Source organism: Arachis ipaensis, chromosome B10 (assembly GCF_059453495.1).
Source record: "Arachis ipaensis isolate K30076 ecotype BB chromosome B10, ASM5945349v1, whole genome shotgun sequence".
Classification (NCBI taxonomy): Eukaryota; Viridiplantae; Streptophyta; class Magnoliopsida; order Fabales; family Fabaceae; genus Arachis; species Arachis ipaensis.
In genome coordinates, this window is record NC_142435.1 from 150,788,451 (window position 1) to 150,812,339 (window position 23,889).

General features: G+C 34.3%; 1 pseudogene; it reads right to left on the bottom strand.

Moving 5' to 3' along the window:
- On the bottom strand, positions 1 to 11,554 carry LOC148582087 (uncharacterized; annotated as a pseudogene).
- Positions 11,555 to 23,889: the final 12,335 nt, after the last annotated feature.

Consider the following 23,889-nt stretch of genomic DNA (forward strand, 5'->3'; position numbering starts at 1 on the left):
TTAAATTGTCTTTAAGACAAAAATGCCCTTCCCCCTTCTTCTCCAAAATGCAGAAATAGAAGCAGGCAGAAGCAGAATGCAGAAACAGAAGCAGCATGCAAAAGCAAAAAGCAGAAGCAGTGAAACAATAACAACAACTAGAAGAATAACACCAAGAACAATAATGGATAATGAAATCAGAACAACAACAAAAGTAAAACCAGAAGCTGAAGCAAAAACAGAAACAGAAGCAGAAGCAAAAGCATCAGCGACGAGGAGCATCGACGACCGAGCGAGGAGGAGCAGCAGAAACGGCGCGCGAGTAGCAGCAGCGGCGCTAAACGCGGTCTCCTTCTCCCTTCCGATCTCTTTCTTCTCCCTTGCTCTCTGTCTCCCCCCTCTTCATCCATGTGTGTGGCGGTTTCCCCTTCTGTTCTCTCAATCAGAGGCGGCGGTACGGCGGCGCAACGGCGCAGCCTTCCCTTCCCCCTTCTTCCCTCCCCTCGATTCTCTTTCTTTCCCCCCTCTCCCATTCTCTTTCTTCCCCCTTTGTCGTTTACTTTCTTTCCTTTTTATTTTATTTTATAATTTTTTTAGTTAGGAGTATTTGGTAATAAAAATAAAAAATTTGGTAAAAAGGACAATTTTAAAACAAATTAAAATCTTTGGGACTATTTTGTAGTGAAAAAAGGTCGGAGACGAAAAAAATTTTTAGCCCTTACCTTAGAAACCAAAATCGTACTTAACCCAAAAGTTAATAAAAATTAATTCTATATAAGTTTATATTCTTTTGAATTATTATTTTTTTCCTGCACAAATTAATTTGATTTATAATTGAAAAAGTAGTACATTCTAATTCTAACAAAAAATATTGTTATTGTTCTTTTTTAATATCACATCCTATTATAGAAAGAGTGATATTATATGTACAAGTTTTTTTAGTAACTAAGTTAACTTATTAACAATAAAATATACTCTCAAAATAACACGTGTATATACGCGCTCCACTAGCGCCTAATTAGAGTGTGTATTGCATTTTCTGCACTTTCTACAACACACAAATTTTAAAGTATAGCACACAATTTTTCGAAATATAGCACACTAAATTTTGCACATAACACAAACTTATCGACAGCCCACAAATTTTTTGCATATAGCATACAAGTTTTTGAAACGTAGCACGCAAATTTTCAAAGTATAACACACAAAATTGTGCACAAACTTATCGATATAGTTAGGGGTGTTCATGTTTCAATTTTTCACAAAGAAACTTATTTTAAATCAATTTAAAATGTAGTGCGCTAGTTGATACAGAACGTAACTCAGAGTGAGAGGGAAAATCAAAGAAAGGGAGTCCCCTGCCTCAATTTGATTTCCTGATACAACAGTTAAGGGAATCACTCTACCTCTCCTGTTTACACCCAAAATTTTTAAAGAAACTCAAAAATTTTCATTCATCAAAATTAAAGAAAAAGTAACTACCAGATTTTAGAGGGTTTTTATACCTCGTAAGTTTATAACCCTAATTCATAAGTTTATTAGAATAAAAAAATGGGTCAAATCATAATTGGGCCTAAAACAAACAAAACAACAAAAATAAAATAAACATAAAATAAATTCAAAGAAAGTGATGTATTTTTAATTCATCTTGACTAATGAGAGTTTTCAATGCATCTTGTAAATAGTAAGACGTCTGACTTTTGATAATCATTAATCATTGTCTTACCCAATTTTTGATGCATCTCCTGAACAAATTATTTAGCCATGTTTGTAAATTCTTCTTTTATTCTTTTAGTTGTTGCTCTTGTAATTGAACCAATTGGCACATGACAGTTCTCAATTTGTACTACAGGACTCGTATCATTCCCTCCCTCCTGAAAAAAATTCGTTCTCGAATCTGCATCTAAATCAAAAGGAGATAGGTCAGAGATATTAAAAGTAGCTGATACATTATACTCACCTAGAATGTCAATCTTGTAAGCATTGTTATTGATCTTTTCGAGCACCTGAAATTGACCATCACCCGTAGGGTCTAAATTGGATTTTATTTGAGTAGGAAACCTCTCCTTTCTCAAATGAATCCATACCCAGTCACCAAGTTCAAAGACAAGTTGTATTCGACCTTTATTCACCCGTTGAGCTGTCAACTTGTTTTTCTTTTCAAGCAACTCACGTGCTTTCAAGTGCATTGCTTTAACTTTTTCAGCTTTACCTTCTGCATCCAAGCTAACAAAATGGGTCAAATCATAATGGGGTCTAAAACAAACAAAACAACAAAAATAAAATAAACATAAAATAAATTCTAAGAAAGTGATGTATTTTTAATTTATCTTGACTAATGAGAGTTTTCAATACATCTTGTAAGTAGTAAGACGTTTGACTTTTGATAATTGTTAATCATTATCTTGTCCAATTCTTGATGTATCTCCTGAATAAATTATTTAGCCATGTTTGCAAAATCTTCTTTTATTCTCTTAGTTGTTACTTTTATAATTAAACCAATTGGCATATGACAGTTCTCAATTTGTCCCACAGGACTCGTATCACCAGTTTAAACCAATTCATACAAATAAAACTAATTTAAACTAGTTTATATGCTAAAATTAATTTTTAACATAAAAAATCAGATTTAACCTCTCTCCCCTCTCTCCTCCCATCTTTCTCTCTCCACCTCTCTCCTCCCTCTTTCGCTCTTTCTCAACCTCTCTTCTTCTTTTTTTCTATCATCATTTATCTTTTTTTTTTAGTTTTTTTTTTTTATCTTTATTTTTTTCTCTTTGATACAAAAATTTCTTGTTTATTATCCTCCTTCTTATAAAATCTTTCATTCTAATATGATCATGGATTGATCAAACTGAAATTATACATTTATGATGAGTACACTATGATACAAGACTTTTAATCATTTATACTAAAGAAATTGGTTAAACTTATTTTTTTGAACACCCCTATATATAGTATATAAATTTTTGCTAGCACACAAATTTACTGTAAATATATTTTGTTAGTTGGGTGAGTCAATGTTCTATGTATGTAGTCCTATAAAAATTTTTGTGTTGCACATCAAAATTTATGTATTATGCACCAAAATTTTTATGTTGTACATCAAAATTTATGTACTGTGCGTATTTCAATATTTGGGTTCAATGTTTTGGGCATATGGTCCTTCAAAAATTTGTGTTGTATACTAAAATTTGTGTGTTATACACTAAAAATTTGTGTTCTGCATCAAAATTTTTGTTCTCTAATCTTCTAAATATTTATAGAAAAATAAGATAAAGATGATGAGTATCATGATAATGAAAATAAAAGAGGATGATAAGAAAAAAAAAATAAAAACTAAATACTACCACGACAACGACAGTGATTATAGCGACGATGACATTGAAAAAAAAAAAGAAAAAAAAAAACATAAGAAAAAAAGGAGGAGGAGAAGGAGAAGGAGAATGAGAGAGAGTGTGTGGCGCGTGACTAAATGACATCATTATTTTAAACTTTACCATAAATAACATTTAGAAGTCATTTTGCACCTTTTTTTTTCTCTTATTACCTCAAATGCAATATTTTAAATATGAAAAAGTTTAATTAAAATTTTAAATTTATTCTCAATTTCTCATACATTATACATTATGAGTTTCTTCCCTTAATGAAATCTAAACTCTTTATCAAAATAAGTGAAACAAAATAAGTGTGTATTTGTTAAGAAAAACAATTTCCACTTCTCAGCATAAAATGTAGTTATTGCTTTCTGTTTCTTTTTCGTATTTAATTAGCTGCGCTTTACAATTAGTTCATCAGTTATTATTTTGATTTACGTGGTTATCATTCTCTGCGATGGCACCATCAATTTTTGGATTAGATATGATGAAGATTTCTCTCTATTTCGTGGCTTGAGTTGATCTGATCCTATCAAGTTTGGTGTTTGAAATGACGTGAAGAACAAGTAAGTATCGTATTTTATTTATTTTTATTATTTCTTTGAATTGATTTAATCATAAGGCAGATGAATTATTTGTTTAAGGAATCAAAAATAAATTTTTGTGCATGTAATGTAATTAAAGTAAACTAGAAGCAACTGTGGATTTGCTTAACCTTGAACAGAAAGCAATACATGAAAATATTGTGAATTGAGTTAGTGGTTAGAGCACAAGATCAGATAATAAAAGAAGAGGAATGCTAGGGGTCAGTAACTTTTGTAATTTGTAGCCATCAAATAGCCATCAATAATGGTTTTAATGGTGTGAGATTGGTGTGAGATTTTATCCAATGACTCACTTTTTTTTGTTGGTTACATGCTGGCCAAAATTTAACAAAGTTGCTGACTCCTTAGACTTTTCCATAAAAGAATTCCTTGAGCATTAATGCAACCCATTACTGTAGTGATGAGTTTTTAATAAGTGTAGATTTAATAAGTGTTTTAATTAGATTAGATTATATACATACACTTGATTATTGTGGACTTACCTGATTTACTCTGAACATAATTAATAATTCGGTTATTAGTGTCTCAGACCTCAGTCATTAATACCTGATCTTTATGGTAGTAATAATAGTTAGATGAGTCAATAATATGATGCCCAGTCCCAACTCAATCTTATGACACGGGCGACATGCTGTTTCGAAGTTGACATTATTAAACATGCAACATTATGTTATGTTCCAGCTAGCTGCTCATCACTCTAATGTTGGGCTTGAAATTACTATTTTGTAGATCTGCTTTCGTGGTCCTACAACATCTTCTTGTCTGTTGTCTTGTACCATTACTCAGACATAGTGCATGCATAATTGGCACTGTTAATGGACTCTTATTTTTATCTATAAATTTACTCATAGATAAATAAAATTTATTTTTTATAAATTAAAAATGAATAGACTATTATATTTATCTATACAAGTTTAAAATGTTAGAAAGTTTATCTATGAATAAAATTAATGTCTAAATATTTTGGTGGGTACAAAATTAATTTCGTTCATTTATAGATAAATTTGTCAATGTTTTGAATTTTTATAATAGAAATAATAGTTTATTATATAACAAAATATTAGTTTTTTTTTAGAATAAATTATTAAAATAGTATTCAAAAGTTTTTATTGCTAAAAGAAATAATCCAAAATGTGTTAACGGAGGATAAACCCAAAAAAAATGTGACAATTTGGTCAAATGATTTTTCTTAAAATTTTTTATGACATACAAAACTATTTTTTCTAAATAACGAAAGATGTTTAAAATAAAGGTCGATTTCTGTTTCGAACTTTTATATATACTTTTTAGATAGTAAATTAAATGCATAAGTCATTTTTCAAATATAAAATTATTTGCAATTTATATAAAATAATATTTTTTTATTTTTGCCATACTTTTAAATTTTTTTAAATTTTTTTTGTCACTTATATATTTCAAAGTTAATTTTATAAACCTTATATACATTTGGACATATGTTTTTTGTTGTCTATATGGACATATAAGACTATCTTGTTAATTTACCTTTTCTTTAATTTGAAAATAATTAATTTACTCATCAAAAGAAAATCTTAATGATGCCAACAGGTCGAATCTTTTAAAGCCAAAACTAAAAAGGTCGGTCTCAAAAGTCTAACTACATGAGTCTTTTAGTCGTGGTAAAGATAGTACACGAGCTAATTAAGTTGGGTTGGTCTAATAGTTAGTTCATTAGTTTATTTAAGTGTTGGAGATTTGAATTTCATCTTGTGTATACAGTAATTTATTGGCCAGCGACAAATCCTTAAATAGAGTTCGTACCGCGACGAATTAGTTCTTGACTTGTTGGATCAGACTGAAAAATACCGTGAGAAACTAAAAAATAGACTGGATGTAGGTTGCATTGCACAAGATAACTGAACCAGAATACATGCTTATGTCATTCTTCTTCTCTTACTCTAAGATTTGTTTTCTATTATTTATGAGACAAAACGAAATTGTCTCATAAAGTTTCCGCTGCACAGTTTAAACAGACTCTAAGTAAAAGTTTGCAAGTAAAGGCTTAGATCATTAAAGTAAAAGAAGGCCATAGATTCAATCCCCTTCTCTAAGCCTTCTATAACCTTCAATTGGTAATCAAAGCCAAGGTCTCAAGAATCAAGTTTTACCGCTTGGAGCAAAGGTTCAATGGCAAACAACTTGGACACAACCACAGTTGCCTACACTCTAACAGAAGGCCAGCCAAATAACATGCCTCCCTTCTTCAACGGGAAGAACTATGCCTACTGAAAAGAGATGATGCGGATCTTCATCCAATCCATTGATTACAATATATGAAAGATTGTTGTAAGCGACCCCAAGATTCCAACAAAGACAAGTGCTGATGGAGTGGTGACTCCAAAAGAAAAAACTGAATGGAACGATGATGATGACAAGAAGAAAGTGGAGTTGAATGTTAAAGCTGTCAACCTATTTCACTGTGCTATCAGCTTTGAAGAGTACCGAAAGGTGTCTAGATGCAAGACAGCCAAAGAAATCTGGAAAAAACTCCAGGTTACACACGAAGGCACTAAACAGGTCAAAGAAACAAGGATTGATATGCTGTGAAAAGAATACGAGATGTTTAACATGAAGGATGGAGAAAGTATTGATGAAGTATTTGAGAGATTCTCAATCATAATCAACAACCTATATCATGTGTTGAGGGAAATGTGTTGATGAATAATGTGTTGAGGGAAGCCAATATCATGAAGAGTGTCTCTAAGGAGACCCCACTTAAGCCTATCATAAGCTTTTTCTAAATCGATCTTGATGGCCGTCTAACCCTTTACCCCTTTCTTATTCTTCATGGAATTAATAATATTATCAGAAGTCTACCTCCCCGGAACAAAACTAGATTGAGTCGGCTTAATTAACATTTTCATGCAACTCCGAATCCTTCTAGCCAGAACCTTAGTAATAACTTTGTAGGACACATTGGAAAGACTTATAGAGCGCATCTGTTTATGGGAAGATACTTGATCAGCTTTCGAAATCAGAGTAATGAGCATTTCATTAATGCTGGTCACCGCGTGCGAATCCTGGAAGACTTCCTCAACCAAATGGCAAAGATCCACACCAATAGTATCCCATTTATCCTGATAGAAGATAGCTTGAATACCATCGATCCCGGAGCTTTTAGCCCCCCATACTAAACAAAGCATCTTTAATTCCAATAGGATTAAAGCTCCTTCCAATCAGATCACAATCTTCATCTGACAAGGCAGGAAAGGAACCTTTTAAGACGAAAGGAGCATTAGGTTGATCATCAGTATACAAATTGATATAAAAGATAGTGATCATCCTTTCAAGAGACTTTTGGTCAGACACCCAAGCCCTGTCTTCCTCCTGCAAAGAGACAGTTTTATTCCTTCTTCTTCTTGCTATAGTTGTTCCATTAAAATACTTGGTATTACAGTCTTCGAATTCAATCCAATTACATCTTGATTTTTGAAACCATAGAAGTTCTTCTTGCACTAAAATATCCTCATACTCAGCCTAAAGATCCTTCTGGAGTTTCTCTAAAAAACGGTTATTTCCTCCGCTCAGATTATTATTGATGCCATGAAGCCTTCTCAGGATCTTTGTTTTCTTTTTTTAGTATTCCCATAGACATTGGTGTTCCAATGTTTTAGAGATAGTTGAAACTCTTTCACACAATCATCCTAAAAGTTTCTAAAATTCCAGTTAGAAGAAACCAGTCTCTCAAAATCTGGATGCATGAGCCAAGAAGCCAAGAATCTAAAGGGTCTGCGTCTTCTATTAGGCACAACTGGAGTTGAAAGCTGAAGGCACAAAGGGGAATGGTCAGACTTGAGGGGAGATAAATGCTTGACACAAGCATCCAAAAAGGTCACATACCAGTTAATGTTACAGAGACCTTTATCAAGTCTTTTCATTAAGATGCCTTTTTTTCACGTAAAGGGAGAGCCTGAGTAACACAAGTCAATAAGGCCACACTTCTGAAAGCAAGATTTAAACTCCATACAGGCATAATGTTGATTCCATCCTGCACCCCCTCTCCTTTCAAAATCCTGGAGCAAGGCATTGAAATCCCTAATCATATGCCAAGGTAAATTAATGGAGTTACTCAAGGTTTTTAGATTATTCCAAAGAGCTTTCCGAATCAAACGCTGGGGACTCCCATAAATAACAGTGAGCAATCAAGGCATAGAGTGTTTATGTTTCACTTTTAAATGAATAAGCTGAGAATTCTGAAGAATGTCATCCACTTTCTAAAAATTCGAGTTCCAGAGGCACCAGATGCTACCAGAGTGGCCTCTAGCCTCTTCAATACAACACTTATCAAAGCTCATTCTATCTCTAACAATTTTTTGATGGTTCCCACTGATGTGGGTTTCGAGTAAACGACGAAATGAGCCTCATAATCTCTCCTAATATCTCTGATAAGGGTGGCAAAGGCTTTACCCCCTCCCCACTCCACGGCAATTCCAAACAATGATATTTATGGTAAACATCACGAGAAGGGAGATCAAACAGACCCAGCAACCTTATCCCAAGTTCTGAGAACTAGGCTTACCTGTCAAAGGGATTCGAACCGAAGGGATAACCTTCATTCCTCCTTTTCCTGAATTTGATTCCCCCGTTGTGCTACTTGAAGTTAGATAAGGAGGGACCTCCTTAACTCCTTTATCGATCACCACCACCACCACTTTACTGGGACAGGGGTTGCTGAGACATGAAGGTATTAACAACCACATGATTTTCGAGCACATTAGGAAGTTTTTTGGAGATTTCGTAAGCCTCAATTTGTTGGCGATTTATTTCTCTCATGCTCTCCAGCATCACCATCTTTATAACTTGTGTATTAGGGTTCCTTGAGGCAAAGGTCTTGGCTTGGGAAGATTCAGCTATGCTGCTTGCATTCACAGGAATATTTTCTTGATATTTTTGTTTGGTCTTGAATCCTTTTTTTGGGGAGGATGGGCCCAATACGAATGCCCGAATTTTCTCTTGGCCCTTGTGGGTTTTTGCCCGCTTCTGGCCTCAGCACCTTTTTTTGGACAATATTCCCTAGGAAAGGAAAGTTTTGGGCCTGCAAGGAGCCTGGCCCAGTTTGCATGGCTATTATAGTAGTAATGTTTGTGTCATTGGGATGAACCTCCACAACATTATTAGCATGACTGAAATCAGATTGCGAAACTCTCGCCTCATTATCTACTCTCATTTCATCATCTTTTACTGTCAGGATATTAAATCTTGATCCACCTTCCATCGAAGATTTAGATCCATTTTTGGAAACATTTCCATTATTGGAATTGTCATTCGTATTATTCACCCTTTTATTTCCCAGTGAGATTTTCTCTTGCTTTCTTCTAATTTGATTTCTCACCATCATCCAAGGTCCAAAATCCGGAGGATCTTGATTAGCCCGCTGAATCTGCTGATTTCCTTTATTGCCCTAATTCTTGTGTTGACTCTAATTAATGTCCACGTCCTGATTGACTGCTTTCCCTTTTGAATCGTCAAGATCTGCCACTCCTGGTTGGACATTCTCGCCGGCAACCACTTCAAGGCATTGGTCTGATTTGTGTCCATATTTCCCCACTCGAAACAAATAAGGTGAAGACATTCATATTCAATGTAGAGTATACCCCATGACCGAGATTCTAGGCACCAATTTTTTAGATAGATCTATCTTAACACATGTCCTCACAAACCTTCCTCTGGAATGAATAGAGGTTGCACAATCAACTTTTAGCATGCTTTCGATGGTTGATCCAACCCTCCACAGAAATTTATGATTGTATAGCTCAACAGGAAGATTAGGAATACGGATCCATGCTGCTATCTTCGTTACTGTGTTCTCATTTGATAGGAAAAAGGGTCTCCAACGTTGAACGATAAGATAATGTCTAGCTACCATCCAAGGACCTCCGAGAAGAGCATGATTATAATCCTCCTCTTCTGAAAAATGAACAAGAAAGTAATTGTGATCCATATCAATAACATGAATCTTACCTTTTTTTATCCAATCTCTACTGAGTCGTTGTTCCATAAATCCAAGATGCACCTTTTTTCCAAGAACTTTAACAATAAGAGCCGCTTTCCATGGTTTGCACCATTCATGAAATTCGTCCTTTGAGACCGGAATGACAGGGCAAGTATCAAAGGGTTTATCTTCTTTGGAGGACTCACCCTCCTCTGTATACCACCTATCTTTAGCATAAGGTTCTTCATCCTCAATATAGATCTCCTAGAGACATCAGCAGTGTATTCTTATAGGATACATTTGTCCTAGAGTCTAGATTATCGGCCTCCAGCATACGTTCCTCGTTGATCTCACTTCTTTGGTTCAGATCGAGTTCCGTCCAATCTTTCACTTTTTTGGTATTTCGCTGTACTAAGTCGTACTCTTGAGTCGAAATCCTAGCTGAGCTTTCTAGAGATATTTTTTTCTTGGCTCTTGGATTGATCACTAATATTAATTTAGAGAACTTTTTAAGAGAAAAAGTTGGGAAAAGGATGAATGCGATAGGGTTGACAGATACAGGTGGGAATTAATGGTGACAAGACACAATGACGAGAGAACCCCAAGGAAGGAGTAGAGACGATTTAGATTAAGATCGATAGATGGTCATGGAGAAACTGAAAGAGGTTTCTTCTTCTTTACCAAAGAGAAGAGACGGAAAAGAAAATAGGAGATTAAGAACACTAGAATTTAAAAAATATGAACAATTTTTTTTTTTTTTAATATGTTTTTGTTTTATTTTTTAAATTATTTAAAATCTAAAATTATAAAATTAAAATTAATTGAATTTTAAATCTTGACCAATTCAAAGTAATTTTTGTCTAATATAAAAATATTTAATTCTTTTTGTAAAATTAAATAACAAAATATTTTTTATTTTTATTAAAATATAAGGATGTTTTAATAAAAATAATAATATGAAATATATTAAAAAAATAAATATTGACGTGAAAAATATAATTTACGTGTCGTGTTTTAATTTGTCCATTTTTAAACTGTACCAGTACGTATAAATTTATCATCATATCAAAACAAATACTTAAATAATATCTTAAATTAGTCCCTATAAAATATTTAGCCAGATAATTTCATACTGAATAAATTTTAATTACTAAATTAGTTTTTAATATTTTATTTTGTTTGACATATGAATTTTTAAAATTTTTTAAAATTCTCATATTAGTTTTTTTATATAGACAAACAATCTAATATGAGATAGATTTGTCTAATAAAATAAAAATTTGAGGTTTGATTTAGTGATTAAAATTGGTTGAGGTATTACTCTATTTAATTATTATTTCACAGCAAAACGAGAAAACGATGTCGTTCTGACAAGGAGAACAGTCACATTCACTGGTTTATAAGTTTATTCTTCAATTCTCATCAAACAGAGTCATTCTCATTCCTTGATTTCGTTCCAACATCCTTTTCTTGTACACAAACTGAAAGTCCACTTTTCCAATGTGCGACAATCAAAGTTACAAATTTAGTTTCTAATTAAAAGCTAGCAACTTTCGTTCTAGTTCATTTCTCCAAAGTCCAAAGCTTTGAGCTCTGCATCCATCAATGGGGTTCTCTCTCATGAAATCCAAGGTACCCTTCATCGTTATGGTGGTCCTCCTTGCTTCTCTGTGGCAAATCTCTGATGGGGTGTCCCCAACTCGGAGGGTGTTTGGGCTTAAGGGTAAGAGGTTCACGGTGGTTCCAAGCTGTGGAGAGCTGGCTATGGAGTCTCAATGCTCTCAGAACTCAAAGTGCAGCTGGTGCACAAGCAACGACCTTGATGACATGTGCTTCACCAAATCTGAGGCATTGAGGTTGCCCCACCAGGTTTTCTCTTGTGGATTCACACGCTGAGATCCCTTCTCTTTTGGTTAATTGGATCTGTTTTTGTTTTTTACTCTCTCAGATTAATTCATTTTTTGTTTTTGTTTATTTGGTTGGTTGGTTGGTTGTTGTTGTAATGTTGTCTATGATTTTCATCAATTTTGAGAGGTGAGAAGGATAATTGAAGCTAGAGTGGAAATCTTATTTATCATTTAGTTGCCACTTTGTTATCTAGAAAGTGGTATAGATTTACATAATCAATCAATAATTTGTACAATGTGTTTTGGAGAGCTGAAAATGCAAAGCTTTTTGGGAAAAGTAACAATCATAAAACTAAACTATCCCTTTCCTTCTGTATCTTTGTTTTCTTCTGTTATGTGTGAACTCTGAGAAGATTACTTTTTTCAGTAATAAGATACATTAGAGCATGGGAAATTGAGTAAGAAACTGGAATTTAGTAGAATCAGAAAACCCTAATTTTAGTAATTTATGACTCATGTAGACTAGTAAGAGTAACTAATCACGCGTACATGTGAAAGACACGAACTAAGTACCAAAAGTAGGATATTATAGTTTGGCTTTTGTTAATCGAAATGCCTTTTGTCACTAGAAAACTTGTTACAAAGTTGCCTATCTCAGTTGTGGCCTAGTAAAAAAAAAATTTTGAGTTCAACTAGCTTCTTAGTTTGCACTTTACATTATCCATTTGGAAGGAAGTGTGCTTTGTAATAGTGCATAGTGTTTTCACTTTCCACTGGAATTGGAGCCAGGTTTCTGAATTTCCTTCTAGCACTCTAAGCTGTTATTTGGTGCCAGAATTTTGGATTGTTCTGCTTGTACTAATATAAAACAAGGAGTGTTAGGGGATCAGCAACTTTTGTGATTTGTAGCCATCAAGTAACTATCAATGATGTTTTTAATGGTGTGAGATTTCATCCAATGGTGTAGGATTATTCACTTTTGTTTTACTAGTTACATACTGACCAGAATTTAATAAAGTTACTGGCCCCTAGACTTTTTCATATAAAACAGCTAAGATCTCTTGACTTGGGGTCAGCTAAAGTAAACATATGCTTGCAGATTTCAATCTTGCATTTTTTTATTTTGAATTGGGGTAAATCATGGTCGGCTTGAATACTGGAAAGATGTTAGGTGATTAATACTTTTTTTTTTTTTTAATTTTTGTTTTACATTTGAATCAACACTGGTCAGTCTTTTTTTAATAGGTTTAATTACTTTGTTGATCTTTATAATTTTATCAAATTTTCAATTAGGACTCTACATTTTTTTTTCAGTTAGGTCTTTATATTGCTTTTAATTTTATAAGTAGGTCTTTTTCATATTAAAAACGTTAAAAGTAACAAAATATTTTTTCTAAAATATATGGTCAAAGATCTAGTTACGTCTTTAATTGTGAATATTTTCAATTTACAAGAAAATATTCAATTTTTTTTATATTAAGAAGGATCTAATTATAAAATTAAAAAAAAATATAAAAATTTAATTAAAAAATAAAGACTTGATTAAAAATTTGATAAAATTATAAAAACTAACAGAATGATAAACATTTTTAACACTAAAACTCTAAGAGTATTGGTTCCTTATCATTCTCCTATCTTATCAACTTGGTATTTGGTATATCTTATCAACTTGGTATTTGGTACATGCAATATGTATATTGTAAATTAATTAGTATATATTACTATATTAGTATATTATACATAACAAAATTATATTTAAATAACTCATTATGAATAATGTCTATTACAATATATTAATAGCAAGTAGTGTTTAAAATAAATAATAATAATAATAATAATAATAATAATAATAATAATAATAACTGTATTAAATATGTCTATATAATAAATTATAATAAATATGAGATAAATAAAAAAATTAAGTTAGCCATTTAAAAATTAAGATGATCCAAAAAAATTAAACTTATAATTTATTTTTAATAAAATTTTATTCTTTCATATTTTCTTATGCATTCTCCATAATAAAAGATTTAAAATCTTTTCCTTCATATGATAATAATTGAATGCATTTTTTCAGCTATAAAGAATTGAAGATTTTAAAACAGTTTTTCAAACAAAGATGAAATACAAATTTTTAACAAATTATATTATTGTATATATTAAAAAAATTATTTTAAAATTTATTTCAGATATGATAACTGATGATTTTATTTGTAAAACAATATCAAAAAAATTTTAAAATACTAAAATTTTAAAGTATATTACTAAATGCAACTTTTATATAATATATTGACTTGACATATATCATATATGCTATAAGTTATAATTTGTTAACTTTTTTTTTTGGTAAAATGTCAACTTTTTTTTTTTATGATAAAAATGTCAACTTTTTATTATATTATCTTTTAACTTATTTTATATTTAATTTGGCCCTCTCATATAGAATTTTTGGTTCCGCTGCATCGGTTGTGCATACTCGATTTGCCCAAATAAAGAAAAAGCCCACTGTGTTGTTACTACTTACTAGAGTAGATAGCCCAAAGCAGTCGATATAAATAATACTACTTACCCTATGATGTTTGTTTTTGTTTTTCCATCGATATTATTTCTAAATATTATCACCAGCCAAATAAAATTAATAAAGTATCCTAGATTTTATATACTAAGATGATAACGTTTAACATCGATCGATATTTCTCATTAACCCTATCAGAATCTCACTAATAAGAGCATAATCCAAGTAAATATGACAAAAACAGCACTAAGTGAAAGTTTTGCATAGCTTGTCACAAGACACAACATTTTTATTTTCTTAAACAAGAGTTTTGGCACGATGAACTTCTCCTTCCTACGCGTCTACATTCTGTGAGATTTTCAGTTTGTAAGAATGTGGTAACTTGTGATGAATAATACTATTTATTAGATTAGATATTCTCGTTAACTAGTAGTTCCGTATAAACTATAAATATTACTGTTTCCTTTCGTCTTCTGTAGCAATGGCATCAGTTTTATCTGCTTTTAGATGCAACATTTTGATCCATCATCATCTATTTATTTTTGGGAATATACATTTGATATATATATATATATATATATATATATATATATATATATATATATGCACATCTTTGTATACATTTTATATTAAAAATAATTGATAAAAATATGAAAAAGTGTTAAATATATAATTATTCATATTATTTTTTTATATCAGCTTAAGTTTTTTGGGGAGAATAATATCATGATATGATATCATATTTCTCTATCCGAAAGGTCTAAAATTCGATATCTGGTGAATTTCAAAAGAGACAAAAAATAGCATAAGGTAAAAAAAAAGATATATGCAAAAATTAAGCAAATTTATTCGTGTTGCCTTCTTCTAATGTTCATTCAGTTCATGTTATTTTTTCTCATCAGTTTAAACTTTTGAAATGAATGATAACGGAACAGAAATAAAAAGTATAGAACTAAAAAGTTTGTCATTATATTATAAAAAGAAGTTATATAAAAAAAATATACCCAAAAATTGACACTGTTATGGACAAGATTAGCCACTCTACATCATAGCTAAATGAGAATAATACATTACTAATAATGGGTATATCATTAAGACTAATAAAATCGTAATCTCATAAAACTACTAAATTATGGCATTGAAAACAGGCGTTAAAGGCAGACAATGCCAAAAAAACTGTTATCCTAGGAAAAAGGGAATAAAGGGAAAGGGAACTCAACAGGTGAAACTTACAAATACTAGCACATGTAAACATTACTGACTTAGACATCAGAGTGTCTTACAGGTAGCCCTCCCAGTCTGGTTACGATGCCATCCAAGTTAGGATCTTCGCCTGATCTCGTAAGCTTGTGACTACAACTAAAGGTATGAACATTTAGCGTCATCTGTGAAAATCTTACGTTGTCAGAACCATGCCTGAGAAAATTCACTCGGTAATTAACACGAACACTCCTTTTATGGAGCAATTCCATGATGACTGGCATGAAACAGATGTCATCCCACTAACCAATGAAAAACGTCAAGTTCTCCTAGGATTCGAAAATCGTAAAGTGCAAAATGTTGAAGCCCATAACACAAGAGCTCAAAACCCGGGGGCTCGTCACTTCGCTGGGTTAGGAAATGATTACATCCATGCCATGCAAGAAATGCGCCATAGAGTGCAAGAACTGGAACGCTACCAGGAGGAGTTGGAACGTCTCCTGGCAGAGCGGTCACAATCAAGGCAATCCCGGTCTCGAACTCACACCGCCATAGGCCATGATGATCATAGTCGTGAAAGGAAAAATCCGAAAAGGTCCCCCTAATCAGCGATAAGATAACAATCGGAGACGTTCGCATTCACCTCTAAGACACAGGAGGTCGTTGCAACTTGATGACGATCATCCTGAGTTCGAAAGGCGACGAAGGGATGAGTCCTGATTGGTCCAGTCTAAAAGGAGACGAACTCCGCAAAGGAGCCCGAGTCTTAAAAGGCATAGGGATGCTCGGAAACATGTGATTATACACTAGACTCCATTTGCTTCCCACGTGCTTCAGTTTTGCCTACCTAAGCACTTTGATAAGCCAACAAACCTGAAGTATGAGGGAAAGTCAGATCTTCAGGAGCACATTGATGCTTTTGAGGTCAGAATGAACCTTGAAAGGGTGGGAGATATGATCTGATGTAAGACTTTCTCGACGACGTTATCAGGTCCAGCAATGGCTTAGTTCAACACACTGCCTTCCGGTTCCATCTCTTAATTTGCTGACATTAAAACCATGTTTTTAGCACATTTTATCGCGAGAAGAACTCAAACCAAGCATCCAATCTCGCTACTTAGCGTGGAGAAAAGAGTGGGAGAGAGTATCTGAGATTCCATAGATCGATTTAACAAAGCTTTGTTAAAAGTGAACACATAAACTCCTGAAATCGTGTGCCTCTACCTCATTGCTGGTATATTAGAGGGAGACTTTAGGAGATATTTAACCTCCAAGAATGTAAAATTCATGGAAGAAATACATCAAATCACTTGGGAGTATATGTGTGATGAGGACGTCTCGAGGATGGTTGGTGTGGGAAATCGTGATTCACACTTTTCACAACTCCGCACAACTAACCAGCAAGTGCACTGGGTCGTCCAAGTAATATCTTACGTGAGTAAGGGTCGATCCCACGGAGATTGTCGGCTTGAAGCAAGCTATGGTCATCCTTGTAAATCTCAGTCAAGCGGATTCAAATGGTTATGAGGCTTTGATAATTAAAAGATAAATAAAACATAAAATAAGATAGAGATACTTATGTGATTTATTGGTGGGAATTTCAGATAAGCGTTTGGAGATGCTTTGTTGCTTATGAACCTCTGCTTTCCTACTGTCTTCTTCCAACCATGCGTGCTCCCTTCCATGGCAAGCTGTATGATTCTCTCGGATGAAAAATACCAGGTACGATCTCTGCACGGCTAATCAACTGTCGGATTGCTCGTCTCGGATGAAAAATACCATGTACAGCTACCGCACGGCTAATCATCTGTCGGTTCCCGCTAGCGTCGGAATAGGACATTTGTCCTTTTGCACACTGTCACAGCGCCCAACATTCGCAAGTTTGAAGCTCGTCACAGTCATCCCTTCCCAGATCCTACTCGGAATACCACAGACAAGGTTTAGACTTTCCGGATCCCAGGAATGCTGCTAATTGATTCTAGCCTATACCACAAAGATACTAATCTCACAGACTCGGTCCGTGTATTAGATACCCAAGAGATACGCACTCAAGCTGTCGCCCAATGACTACGTTGAGCTCAAATAGAACGGAAGTGGTTGTCAGGCATGCGTTCATAGAGTTGAGAATAATGATGAGTATCACGGATGATATCATTCTCCAGATTGAAGTACGAGTGAGTATGTTAGAAATAGAATCAAGCGTGATTAAATAGAAAAACAATAGTACTTGCATTAATTCATGAAGAACAACAGAGCTCCATACCTTAATCTATGGGGTGTAGAAACTCCACCGTAGAAAATACATAAGTGAAAAAGGTCAGGCATGGCCGAATGGCCAGCCTCCAAAGTCTAAGGACTAAATGTCCAGAGATGATAAAGTATTTCAAAGATACTAATGCAATAGTAAAAAGTGCTATTTATACTACACTAGTTACTAGGGTTTACAGAAAATAAGTAACTAAGTGCAGATAGTGTAGAAATCCACTTTCGAGGCCCACTTGGTGTGTGCTTAGGCTGAGCATTGAAGCTTTTTCGTGCATAGGCTGTTCTTGGAGTTAAACGCCAGCTTGGGTGCCAGTTTGGGCGTTTAACTCCAATTCTGGTGCCAATTCTGGCGTTTTACGCCAGGAAGTTTTAAGCTGGCTTTTAGCGCCAGTTTGGGCCATCAAATCTCGGGCAAAGTATGAATTATTATATACTGCTGAAGAGCCCAAGATGTCTACTTTCCAACGCAATTGAGAGCGCGCCAATTGAGCTTCTGTAGCTCCAGATAATCCACTTTGAGTGTAGGAGGGTCAGAATCTAACAGCATCTGCAGTCCTTTTTCATCCTCTGAATCAGATTTTTGCTCAGGTCCCTCAATTTCAGCCAGAAAATACATGAAATTACAGAAAAACACACAAACTCATAGTAAAATCCAGAAATGTGATTTTTGAATAAAAACTAATAAAAATATAATAAAAGTAGCTAAATCATACTAGAAACTATGTAAAAATAATGCTAAAAGGGTATAAATTATCCGCTCATCAGTGGTCTCAACAAAGAGGAAAAATCCAGCCCCGTCACCTAACAAAACTAGGAGCTCAGGCCAACCCTCAACTCCAAAATCGTCTACACTCTGGGTTGGCATGTTCTCAATATATACACCTCTGGTGGCGTTATTAGCAGAGGTGTATCAGCGGGTATCTCACAGGGGTATCCTTCCAAAAGTGAGGCAAATTCGACCAAGGACTTCTTTGAATAAGACACAATACTATCACTATCACAAGTCTTATGGTCACAGAACTAAAGATTGTATGGATTTGAAAGATGCATTAGAGAAGGCGATCCAAGATGGGAAGCTCCTTGAGTTTATTCAGCATGTCAGGTCGCCTAGACGGCATAATGATGATGAAGATTGGGAGGCCCAAAACTCCCGAAATACTAGGACTGTAGAAGTCCAGGATGATACTCAAGTCGTTGTGAACGTAGTTGTGGGCAAAACTGAATTCCCAAAGTCCAGGAACGCCATGAAGAAAGATGTTAAAGCTGCAAACTAAAAAGTTTTGAAAGTGACTAGTATCCTAGCTGTGTAGTTCATGGCAAATGATTTCCGATATACCACATCAGATGATGATGAACCTTAGGTGATCACTGTAAGGTTGGAAAATGGTATTGTGAAATTGATACTGAAGCAGATTCAAATTCACTTTTCAGGAATGCTTTTAATGTATTGGGGGCTAAAGGATTAGCACCTAAAATCGCATTTTACTAGAGTAGTGGGTTTGGGATATCACTAAATCAAGCCTGATCGGGCTATTGATCTCCTATTTATAGTGGGAGAAGGTGCTAATGTTCGAGTGGTACCAGCCGAGTTTGTTGTCCTAAAGGATTCAACAGCTTATAATGTGATCCTTGGAAGGAAAACAATCAACGACCTCTATGTATTCATATCAACTAAATTTTCAGTTATGAAATTCTTGACTTCTGAGGGTTGGATAGCTAATATCCTGGGAGATAAGATAGTTGCTTTGAAATGCAACAAAGCAAGTCTGACTTTAAGGGATAAGGCCAAAGATTCTACTAGAGTGTTCTTGGTCGACTTGGATTCCCGAGTTCAAGAGAAACCAATACCAGAGCCCAATGGAAATTTGGAAAGATTCCAAATTAGCGATGTTACGAAAAAGTATACTATGATCAACAAGGATCTGCCTTACCCCCTGAAGTCGGAACTTCAGAACTTCCTGAGAGATAATGTAGATTTATTTGCTTAGAAACCCTCTGATATGCCTAGAATTGACCCCACACTCATATCTCACTAACTTGCTATTGACTCCACCTTTAAGCCGATTGCGCAGCAACGTCGGAAGATGTTGCTTGACCGGGCTAAAGAGGTTAAGAAGCAAGTTCAGGGGTTATTAGGGGGTTATTAGATGCTGGATTCATTACAGAGCTAACATATTTGACATGACAATCTAATGTTGTGATGGTGAAAAAATCTAATGAAAAGTGGCGTATGTGTGTGGATTACACAGATTTGAATAAAGGCTACACGAAATATTGCTTTCCTTTACCGAACATTGATAACATGATTGATTTGACCTCGGGTTATCGAGTTCTGAGTTTCTTGGTTACTTACAGTAGGTATAATCAAATACTTATGCATAAGCCTGATGAAGATAAAACTGCTTTTATTACCCCTCTGAAGGGATTTATTATTATACTATAATACCTTTTAGTTTGAAAAATGCAAGGGCTACTTATCAAAGGTTGATAGCCAAAGTCTTTAAGCAGCAAATCGGAAAAAAATGGAAGTCTATATTGACGATATGTTGATAAAGACTAAGGAGAATTTCTACTTGATTACTGATCTACAGGAGATCTTCAGCGGCCTCCAACTTCATCAGATGAGGTTGAATCCAGCAAAATGTGTTTTTGGAGTCGAGGGAGGTAAATTTTTAGGCTTTATGGTAACCCAATGGAGAATAGAAGCTAATCTCGAGAAATGTCAAGCTATACTAGATATGTCGAGTCTTTAGAACTTTAAAGAGATGCAAAGAATCACAGGTCAGTTAGTTGCGTTGTCAACATTTTTAGGAGCTTCAACTGAAAAAGCAAGACTATTTTTTAATTTAATGAGGAGGGTGTGGATTTTGCATGGACAAAGGAGTGTGAGATAGCTTTCAAACACTTTAAAAATTTATTGTCATCTCCCCCTGTTTTAACAAAACCCCAGAACCTGAAAATCTCCTATATCTGTACTTATTTGTAACTCAGGAAACTATGGCTTTAGCCTTAATACTAGAGGATGAGAGTAAGCCGCAATGACCTATGTATTTTGTTAGTAAGGTCTTTCAAGATTCGGAACTAAGATACTCGAAATTAGAAAAGTATTACTGACATCGGCACGTCAGTTGCTTCAGTACTTTCAAAGCTACCTAATTATCGTGTGAACTGGCCAGCTGATTAAAAAAGTTTTGCAAAAACCTTATTTGGGTAAGTCGGATGGTAAATTGGTCTATAGAGCTATCTCAATTTGATATACAATATGAGCTGCGCTCTACCATCAAGGCACAGGTAATGGTTAATTTTTTAGCTGAGATGACTCACCTAGTTTTCGAGGTACTAAAATGGGAAGTTCATGTGGATGGAGATTCTAATGTAAAAAAATCAAGGTGCTAGTCTTATCATAACTAAATGGAATGACATAGTGATTGAGGCCTCCATAAAATTTGATTTTCCCAATCTAGCAACCAAGTTGAGTATGAGACTTTGCATGCATATTTACTGTTAGCTTGGGAAGTCGGAGCAACATAAATCACTATATTTAGAGACTCACAGGTTGCAACATTCTAGGTTAATGGCGAATATCAAGCAAGAGATCCTTGTTACATCAGTACTTGAAAAGGGTACAAGAGGAGGTACAATTTTTTTATTCCTTTTACATTAAATATGTGCCAAAGAAACAAAACACACGAGCTGATGTGTTATCCAAATTAACCAGTACCAAACCTGGAGGTGGGAATCGAAGCTTAATACAAGAAGTGCTCACAGAGCCTTCTGTTAGTATTTCTAAAGTTACAATCTCACATTCTAGTAACTTACTGACTTTAGTACTTGGATGGATCCTATATACATGTATTTGGAACAGGGGATTTTTCCTAGTGATGTTAAGGAAGCTAGAAAATTGCAATTAAAAATAACTAAATACACCATGATAAATGGGTAGTTATATAAAAAAAAAGGTGTCCTAGTCCTTACTGAAATATTTTAATCCTCAACAAACAATGTATGTTTTGCAGAAGATCCACAAAGGGTGTTGTGGACATCACTAGGGCAGAAAATTGTTAGCTCAAAAGGTCATCAGAGCCGGATATTACTACCCACTATTATCAAAGATGCTATAAAGTATGTAAAGATAGAAGTGTCAAAAGTGTCAACTCCATGGTAATCTTCATTAAGCTCCACCTCACGAAGTGGTGGCAGATTTCTCATTGTAGCCAACGAAGACAACTTGTTGCCACTGGAGTTAATCGGGAGGTTGGGTTGAGATTGTAACCTCTTCTTCATAGCAGCAATAGCTGCAATTTCTCCAGCCATGGTAAATTTTAAAAGAAAAAAGATTTTTATAAGCTCATAAAGTCGAAAGATGCTATAAAGTATGTAAAGAAGTGTCAAAAGTGTCAACTTCATGGTAATCTTCATCAAGCTCCATCTCACGAAGTGGTAGCAGATTCTTCATTGTAGCCAACGAAGACAACCTGTCGTCACTGGGGTTAATCGGGAGGTTGGGTTGAGATTGTAACCTCTTCTTCATAGCAGCAATAGCTGCAATTTCTCCAACCATGGTAAATTTCAAAAGAAAAAAGATTTTTATAAGCTCATAAAGTCGAAAGAGAGGAATTCGAAATTATGAAGACAAGAGCTGAGAATATAAAGACTTACCAACGACGTTTTCGAGCAGCATGCTCGTCGACTCAAATATCCCTCAAGCTTAGGGGACGTTTGTTCTATAGACCCATGAGCATGTTAATGCTCATGGGCTCGAAAGTATTAATTCCTGAACTCGAATTTTTGGGGGTGAGACATTAAAGTTCTAATAGAGGTTAAACATTTTTTCATCCTCTAAAGTCATGAAAAAAAGCGTTATACCCTCCACTCTTTCAATTTTGATTTTTTTTTTTTAATTTATGGTAGGATTCCTCAAAAAGATTAAATATTCTTTTATTTGGGTTACCTTAGAAAGAGATAAACCCGCGGCCTTGAAAATTAAAAAGTATAGTTAAAGTAAAAAAAAAAAAAAAAAAAGAAGACTCTAATGTTCGGGATCTAAGAATCAACACAACAATTCAAAGCTGCGAATAATAGCCAAGCTATTCGGGTGAAGTTGAGAAGTAGCGCATCCAGTGTGCTTTAAGATGTTCATTTAAAAGTTAGAAAATGGAAGTCGGATTCCAAGTCGGGAAAAATATGGTCTTGTACATCCACAGTCAGTCCAAGACGTTTTCGACATGTTCGTTTATATGACATAAGTGTTCGTTGGGACCCGAAACCGACAACATATATAACTTACCTAAGTCAGAGTTAAAGATGACCCTGACTTCTCGTAAGTTATGTAATTTCTCTTGGGTAATGGTACAAGGCATCAATTTTACCTCCTTAGAAATTCAAAAGTAGATATTCACCTCAAGCTTAGTGCCTGGATTGGGTGGGGGCATAGGGACAGGTCGGGGCCTCGGGCATTTGGAAGTGCTAGCGTGCTCACAAGTTACAACCACCTTTTTTCTCGACATCTTGGGACAAATCTATAGGGGCACCATCACTATGTTACAGAGAGAAAACTTTGAAATCCACCAAAGAAATTTAAAGGAAATCCACTGAATTCTGGAAAACCCAGAAAAGTACGAGAAAACCTAGAAATAGAGCAAATAAAACCTAAGTCAATACTACCAGACTTAGAAAAAACTAAAATAGTGGTACCTCTACTATGTTGTCTGATTAAGAATGTGAATGTGAAAGTAAAAAATTGAAGTCATGGAAAAAATGCATGCGACAGTAAAGAAAAACGAAAGTTATAGAGTAGAAAAGTTTCAAACAAAATACACATGCTCATGGATCTTAAAAAAGTAAAGGAAAAAAATTTACTGATTTACTGAAGATTATTGAATAATTTGATTGTCGGTGGTCGCGGAAAGATAGCATCTTTTCACTGGAATAGAAGCAGGGAAAAAAGAATGAGAAGAAAGATGAGGAAAATCTTAGAAAAGTTTTTGGAGAGAGAAAATATTTTGAGAAGATGAAAGTAAAAGTAGTTAAATTGGAGTTATTTAATTAAAATTTAATGTGGCATTGATTGATAGAGAGAGAAATTGTAATGACCTACGGTTCGCAAACCGAAAGAAGTTACAACAAGTACGAAGGAAACTGAAAATTTTCT